The sequence below is a fragment of the Pezoporus occidentalis genome, unplaced genomic scaffold, assembly GCF_034315485.1.
Source record: "Pezoporus occidentalis ecotype Australia unplaced genomic scaffold, CSIRO_AGI_Poc_V1 ctg144, whole genome shotgun sequence".
NCBI classification, from domain to species: Eukaryota; Metazoa; Chordata; class Aves; order Psittaciformes; family Psittacidae; genus Pezoporus; species Pezoporus occidentalis.
Genome location: NW_026913252.1, coordinates 507,499 through 515,941, shown reverse-complemented (window position 1 = coordinate 515,941; position 8,443 = coordinate 507,499). Strand labels below are relative to the sequence as shown.

General features: G+C 44.7%; 1 long non-coding RNA gene across 1 annotated transcript; it reads right to left on the bottom strand.

The window, feature by feature from the left end:
- Nucleotides 1-1,637: 1,637 nt before the first annotated feature.
- Nucleotides 1,638-4,423, bottom strand: LOC134159296 (uncharacterized). Its single transcript, XR_009963110.1, has 3 exons — nt 4,051-4,423; nt 3,243-3,364; nt 1,638-2,601 (listed from the first exon to the last, which is right to left on the bottom strand). It is a non-coding gene; the product is annotated as an uncharacterized LOC134159296 (long non-coding RNA).
- Between the last annotated feature and the right edge of the window lie 4,020 nt (nt 4,424-8,443).

The following is an 8,443-nucleotide window of genomic DNA, read 5'->3' as shown; positions in this document are numbered from 1 at the left end:
AGCTCAAGGGTTTTAAAATGGAGCTCACTCTCAAATTCCAGGGTCCTCATCAGGTCCTGGAAACTTTCACAGCCCCCGTCCCCCCGCCTCCTCTGGCATCCTATTTCCAGGGTTATTCTAAAAACAATGGGTATGCCTTTAGCAGTGTTTCTTAATAGCTTATGGGAGGTGCTTTAGCCCCCTCGTGTGTGTACTTAGTATCAATATGGAAGCCTAGGAGTTGCCATAATTGCTCTGGACTCCACATCTCCAGTGCGATACGAATTGACATTTCGGTCAGCTGAGCAGTGCATCTATATCCCGTGTGCCTGGGATTAAAGATGCATATGTTTTTGACAAGAGATGATTAAATTCAGCCAGATGATTGCAACCGTCCCCACCAGTGTGGTTCTGCGGGTATTGGTGGAGTTGAACATCTCACCAATGGGAATGAATGTGTTTCCGCAGGAGGGGTCGTAAAACAGGGAAGTGCCAAAGTATTTTATTTGAGGCACAGGGGAATTAACTCCCTCAGCAAAGGTTAGAGAGAGAGGGTTTGGCAGAGCCTCAAAGATAATATGAATTCCTGCGTTTCTACTCCAATGCCTTAATCATAAAATCATGTTTTCTCTGATTTCTGTTCTGTCTGTGGTAATTACAGTTTTGGCTGGTTTCTGTCCTTTATAAAAACCTGTCTTTCACACATCTTGTGCAACTAAAAAAAGAAGACAAAACAATCATAATTTTCCAAGTGTATAATTCTGGACTCCAGCAGAGGCTTAAAACAAGTGAGGTAATTATTCCACTTGGTTCAGCACCATTTGGAGCATTAGGCTGTTTTGCGAATTGTAGTTTTAAAATAAGACACATGAACTGGAAAAAGTTCAATAAGCAACATGTTAAATAAAATAAATGCTTGCAAATATCAGCTGAAAGAGAAAAGGAGCTGGCAGTGACCCTTTGGCATGAAGGTGATTGCAGGAAGACGGGAAAGATCAATGATGTGGAGGGAAGGTTAAAGAAACAAAAAGCCAAAAGAAAGATTAGATGCTCTCCTGTAGGTGATGGGAGGACACCAGGACATGCTTTCAGGCTGAATTAATCCTGGTGCAAGATAAAACATCCCCCAGACCTTCCCCAGGGCTCCATTTGGACTGCGGGCAATCGCAGGAGGTCAGGCAGGGGAAGCTGCCAAGAGGAGGTGGAGCTGGCTGGTTAAAGCCCAGACCAGACGTGCATTTATTAGCGCTGGTTAATGAACTTGTTCCTGGCAATCAACCACCAGGGCAGGAGGTGGCCTTGATTTGCAAGTTGTGACTGCCAAGAAAGTCACCCATAATTGCCTGTGATCTTGTGGCTTTCTGATTTTCACCTTGGTCTTCTCTTCCCCTGGAAATAGGGTTTGAGTGGCTTTGGGTTTTTTCCTTCCCTTCTCTCTCCAGGTTCTTTGCTTCACATTAACACCATTTTCATGTTTATCGCTACTGCTGTGATTAAACCTCTGCCGTGGTCTGATTTTGGGTGCAGTACCCATGGTGACTGTAAAACAGCAGCCATTCATAGAGGTAAGGACAGCAGTTACTTAGAGTTGCAGAGGGGATTCAGGACCATTACTTGTGGCTGAGGAGAGCACAGTGCACTTGTATGTGGGCTGCAGGACACCCTTATAAGACTGATTTATAGTTTTAAACAGCTTCTAGGTGTTAACAGCCCCATGGGATTGTTTCCCCCCTCCTTTCCCCAGGCAATCCTGTGCTTTGGTTGCATTTCTAATTGTCTGTAGTATCTGAACGCGCTCTGTTGCACTGTAAGCATCACTGAGATGCTTCTCAGTCATCTGGGGATCGCACAGGGGCTGCCAAACAAGACCAGTATTGCTGGAGAATGATGTGTTGCCCGCATAATCCTCCTGCCTTTGGTGGTGTGTGAAACTGCAGGTTGGACAGAGCAGAAGTAATGTAGGCTTGGAAGCCCTGTGTAAAAGGAAATAACCAAAGGCTGAAATGATCTTCTGTTTAATTAGAGGTGTGAGTGCATGTAAGAGAAAGTAACTGACTGCACGCTGCATGTGCAAATGCAGAGCCAGAAGCTGGAGATCAGGGGAAAAGAAAGTCTGGGTTTATTCCTGTGTTCCTGGAGGCAGGAAAGCAATGGAAGCTGCCATGCTGCAAGTTTCCAGTTGGCCAACCTTGGACTGTTTCTTCCTTTTAAATGCAGCAAATCAGGAAGGAGAAGTAAATGCAATAGTTTTGTGTTTTTTTTTTTACTGTTTCCTATACACAGAAGTGAAAGATAAGTCTGAGAAAGCTCAAATGGCTAAAGTGGAGCCTTATAAGCAGCAGTTTTACTGCTGGTATGAAAGAATTGATATGAGTAATATCTCAGATTAAGGTCCAGCCTGTTGGGCTTAATGCTGGGGGGGGTGCAGGGTGGGGTGGGGGAAAGGTGCTTTCAGGTAGAGATATTGCTGGATCCATGGTGAAGTTCTTGGGTTTGAGGCATTTGGGGGGGAGACGTATTTTGATGGGGGAGCGTCCACTGTCTAGAGACAGGTGTCAAATGTGTGCAACAGGAACAGTTGCAGATACAGGGAGAGACTGCAGAGAGTGGCTTGTTGCTGAGCTGGAGAGGAATAAAAGCAAGAAATGACATTAGCATTTAATTCCTGGCAGTTGCTACAGTGCATAATAACATCAGTTTAAAAGCTTCTCATTTCCCTCACTTTGTGCATTATTAAGGCTTGAACCTCTGTTTAATGGCTGGAATATCACTTTCTGCTTCCCTCATCCTAGGCCTGCAATTGATCTACATAACCTACTAGATCTCCACTTGGTTTTCTGTAGCATGTGAGGGTTCTCGCTGTGTCCTGAGAGACACAACATGATAACTCAAGCCCTCTCTTACAGTATATGTGCTACTGTGGTCCTTTGCTTCCTTGTGGGACGAGTAACAAGAGAGGGGAAAATACTGGCTTTGCCGCACCGCAGATGCTTGTGCCACGTTGCCAGGGATGTTTCCATCATGCTGGGCAGGTTTCTGCTCAAACCCCTCTCAGTTGTCTCTCCTTTGCATGGCAAGTTCTGAGTCCAGCACTAAGGCCACATTGCTGCATGGGCTGTCTTAGGAGCACTGTGCAGCACTGTGGCAGTCCAGCCAAGCAGACAGCTTTATGGAGACACTCCTTGGGGTTTCTGAGACACTTGCTGGGGAGAAAAGGTCTGCCTCCAACTACGGTTTGGAAAGTCTTTCCCTCTGGTTAGTACCTTTGGCGCTCACAGGTTGTGTTAGGACAGTGTCCAGTTCTAACAGAGTCCATTTCATCCAGCTGTGTATGTAACCACCTTAAGGAGTTCTGCTCCTGCTGAGCTTACTGTCTGTGACTCTCCTGATAAAAAAGAAAGGAGGTATCTTGCATTTTTAAAAAGGTTTGTATCCAACTGTTTTATGAAACAGTTTTCATAAAGATTGAGCTTGAGCAAATGTGTCCATCAACACATTTTCGTTAAATCTATAGGCTAGTGACATCTCACATAGCCTGGACATTTCTACCCTTGATGCATTGTCCAGTGCCAACTTCCCTGTTTTCCTTTCTGTGGTTATGCTGTAGATCTTTTCCAGGATCCAGCTTCCAAAGAGAAAGTGCATCTTATTCAAACTGTTCTAAACCTATTTATCCGGGCAAATATCTGCACATGTAAACCAGCAGAAAAGTGCTATGATGTCTGTCAGGGCAGGAGAGCACACAGACCCCGTGAAATGGTCTCTCCTTGGTGTGTTTTATGTGGAGGTAGAAATTACATACACACAACACAGTGAGTGAGGGCTCTGTACCTGTTTGAGCTCCCTTTTCTCAGCACTAAATTCAGTTTGCACAGGCTTCACCACATAGGGGCTTTGAGGTTAGGTAGCTGCATGAAGATCTCTCTCCTCTATGTCACTAGCTCAGTCTTTGAAAGCCAAGAGTTGTCATGAGCTGGTGGCTGTGTAACAGACTCCTCAAAAGCAGCTGGTATCACAATTGCACTGCTCAAGTTCCCACATTTTATCCAGAGCACGTTGTCTCAGACTTACCTTGAAGAGGATTTCTCATGCAGCTGCTGATCAGTCTTGCTCCTTAACACGACTGAAAAGCCCTTAGAGCAGATGTTGTCACTGTGCTTGAGCCCTTCTTGCATGAGAAACATCTGGGAAGAAGAAGCAAGGACTGGTCAGAAATCCCACTTTAAACTCTGTTCAAGTTCAGTTCAATGGGTCTTGATAATTTCACCATAAAAGAGACTTCAAAAGAGGCTCCTCCTGTCCTCAGAGGAAAACTGCACTTTTGTTCCTGGAGACTTGTTCTCTGCACTGTTGACACAGGCTGCTAGAGCCCATGTGGGCCAATGGGAGGTATATATTGTGATATAAGTGTTTAGGAATTTGGCAAGACTTCCTTGCTGCCAGAGCTACACATGTGAAAGACTGGGGCTTGTTTTCCTTTTTTTGACTTTAAACTTTTGGCTGCCTAAATTAAAACATATTTCTTGTTGATTCTGTAATGAAGACAAAGGCTTGAATATTCCTGTGTTGCTTTTTATTTGCATTTTTACTACAGTTAGTCTCATTTCCCTGTTGCTGAAGGCCATTAATGAGGAGTTGGATGACTTGTCTAGGTTTTCACTTTTTATGATTTTCCAAAGCTCTATACATAATAAATAAGGCATCCTGTTTTGCTTCTGCTATTAACAATGTACCTGGAGCAGAAGAATTGATGGAAGACATCAGGTTTACCGCCTTAACAACAACAAAGAAAGACAACAAAATAAAGAAATGCACTTGTGGTGATGCTTTTCCAAACTGTCATCATCATTCTTTCACAGATCCAGCCATGAAATGGGGACAAATAAAAGATTTTGCCATGATGTCACCCTCCAGTCCATCCCAACCTGAGCTTGAAACAAACTGTTGATATGACCCGTCCATCTCTGCAGCACACATGGCTTCAACTTTCTGTTCATCCCACCTACAGATGACAACTCTCCTTCTTCCCTTAAGGTGAGATGCTGTCCAGCAACAAACCAGCAGACACATTGTCTGGCATAGATACCTTTACTTGCAAGTTATAGCAACTCCATGGCAAGACCCTGTAAGTTTTTGCTTTATGAAGATCTCTCAGTCTCATTGCTCTACTCTCCTTCCCTGAATAAGGAGGACTGAAGCAAAGGAAGGTTGAAGATCTTGCCTCAGAAAAAACCTTTGGAGTTGCTGCCTGGCACTGAGCCATGAAAGTTAGCCAAATCCACATTAAGCTGCATTTCATTGAGAAACCATTTGAGTTCAGTCTGACCTTTTCTCTTCAATAAGAATTTGAAAGTCTTCTCTTGCACAGCAAGCTGTGTTGGCACAGCATCATGAAAGCAAAGCTGGATACTGGGTTCCTTCTGTACCAGGAAAGTGTTCCTAGGTCAGAAAACACTTCTGTTAAACTAAAACCTATTTTATTTAAAATAAGGTTAAAATAGTTTCCTTCCTTGTGGTTCTTTGCCCCATGAACTTCCCCCTTTTTTGTACAGAAAACCATGGGTCATTTGTTGCGCAGTTCCTGCTCTCACGTACTTTTGCTCCCTGCTGACATGCTCAAACTTAAATTCCTTCTGCAGTTCAGACTTAGTGAGCTTTTCCAGTCCTGCTTTGCAAAGTCATGCTACAGAGGCACTCTGCTCACCCCCTCCAGGGTCTGAAGCTCCTTGAAATTGTAGAATCTTACCCTGGTTTGTGCTGGAAGGGACCTTAAAGCTCATCCAGTTCCAACCCCTGCCACGGGCAGGGACACCTTCCACTAGAGCAGCTTGCTCCAAGCCCCTGTGTCCAACCTGGCCTTGAACACTGCCAGGGATGGGGCAGCCACAGCTTCTCTGGGCACCGTGCCAGCGCCTCAGCACCCTCACAGGGAAGAACTTGTTAATTATCTCCAACCTGAATTTCCCCTGTTTCAGTTTGAACCCATCACCCCTTGTCCTATCACTACAGTCCCTGATGAAAAGTCCCTCTTGGGCATCCTTGCAATCAACCCTTGCAGAAGGGTGAAACCTGCATGGAAAGAGTAAGGTTCATGTTCATACTCTTTTTTGCAGGGGCCCTTCAGAGGATGCTGCCTACCCTGGAAAGCTATTTGGGTACCTCAACTTCTCCAAGGGAGAAGTTTCGCTCTAGGATTAGGTTTTAGAGGCAGGTCTTTTAGTGTTCCTGCTCACTGCCCAGAGTGAACTGATGGAACGAGACATTCCATGTTCCTTTAGAAAGAGAAAACTTAGTTCAATTCATATGAGCAAAATGCACAATAGTAGCTGCACTAACTGCAGTTATTTCAGTGCAGGATCCTTCCTCCTAAGAACTAGTTGCCGAGTGCTGGAATCCTTCTCTCCTCCAAATGGAGAATGAACATTGGCAGTTCCAGCTCTGTTGTTCCCCAGCTCCCACGTACACCTGCAAAATATTGCCTGCAGCAGAACATGGGAGATCACTAAAAGATTAGTTTTTTCAAAGAGAAAAGATTTTATATCTCTTTGGTGAATATAAAAATATTAATTGAATAAACCATTAATTGTCAGTAAAAGAACAAATGTAGCTTAAAAAGTATGTAAAAATGCTGGAATGTACAAATGAGCTGGTAATGTGTAGGAAGCATAAAGCGCTAAAAATACTAAATTAAAACATGCACATTTGAGGAGAAAAAAATGTCTAATTTGAAGTATTCTTCATTTTAATAGATTTTTCCTCAACTTCATTGAACCTCGTTGCTTTGTGTACTGTATTTTCCATTTATTAAGCAATGCTGTATTTGCTGCCTGTTTGCTCCTCTCAGAACCTGCTTTTTAGGCTTACGTGAAGAGCAGCTTGCAGTGGAGGTGTGTATAGAAGTTGAGCGGTTGTTTCATGCCTGTGAATGTGATGAGCACTGCAGTAAGGACTATGTATGTTTTGGTGTTCAAAGCAGAAAACAAGTACTTGGGGAGGTGAATGTAAGTTTTGCCTGGTTGTGGCAATGAAAAGCACCCAGTAACTTCAGCATTTAACACCTAAAATGTTTAGGACAAGAGTCACACTAAGCCTTTCCTCTGGACTGCACCCAGGTTAATCCCTGCGGTGCACTGCTGCAAATCTTTGCTGCAGTCAACTTCTTGGCGTCTGCCCTTGCACCACTGGCCCTGCAGATTTAACACAGATGGAAGAACTGCCCTTTGTAACTCGGATGAGGAAAGAGCTTTTATTACTGGCAAGAACAAGCTCTCTCTTCAGCTGTCACAGCCTGGGTCAGGCAAGCGTAAGACTGTTTCCTTGGGGACTGGTTTACTTTCCCTTCTGGGAATTAGCCAGGCATTAGTCATAGCTTTGCTGGGACCTCTCTTTGCTCTTTCCAAATAAATGGCTTTGGGAGAGGAGGGCAGGCTGAGAGTCTTGGAAAGGATGAGGCACCCTCTGGCAAACCTCTGCTTGGAATAACTGATTTATGGAGCTGGAAGGAAGCTCTGGGGAAGCCATCTACCATTGCTAAGTGGGAGGTCAATTTATCTCATTTCATTCACCCTGGGACTGCTGGCCAATAGTCATGGATGAGGCTTGCTCCCTGGATGCTGCAGTAGCCTATGGAAGCTGTGTCAGAGGAGAGTACGGGCACGCTCTCATGCTGGGTAGAGAGAGATTGCTCTTTTCATCTCATCCCATCAGTTTGTTAGGAAGCATTCATTATAGAAACACGTTTATGAGTGAGGTTTCTGTGCTGCTCTCCTCATTCTGAAAGAAATGCTAGGAATCCTGCTTCAGCTGGGAATTAGAAGACTCTGCACATCATCTTATAACCAGCAGAGAAGGTCAAAGGACCATAGCCTCTTCTACATTAGAGCAGTGCAATTAGCAAGGTGGGGGACATTATCTGATCTCCTACCACGGTGATGGAACTGCAGAAGGAATGATAGACAGTGTGTATGTAATCCTATTTTCACTGACTGTCTTCTCCATGCACTATTTCCACTCTGGATAGGAAATATTTGCTGCTATCAGTTCCAGAACTGCTAAGGACTCCTCCAAGTACTCTGCCCATCAGAGAGCTTTATTTCAGATAACGGAAACACTCAAATACATGAGTAATGGGAACTCTCAAGGCATTTGTCCCCTGCCCTTTCTTAACCAGATTTCCAGCGTATGTGCTGGGTTTCTGGATCACCCACATGGAGCTGAAGGGTGCTTGGCTTTTATTTTTGTACACATCTGCTGTTGAAAACTGCCCCACACCAGTCCCTACAAAAGTGACACTGTTTCATTCTCAGAGCAAGAGAGGAGTTCCCAGTCGCTGCCAGGGGAGATGTTGCTGCCCAGGGGTGTCCCCATTGATGTGGCCGTGCTGGAGATACTGGTGCCTTCTAAAAGCCTCTTGAGCTGCTCGTAGCCGGGGATGGACGTCGGAAGCTCTGGGAGGTTGGGGCCA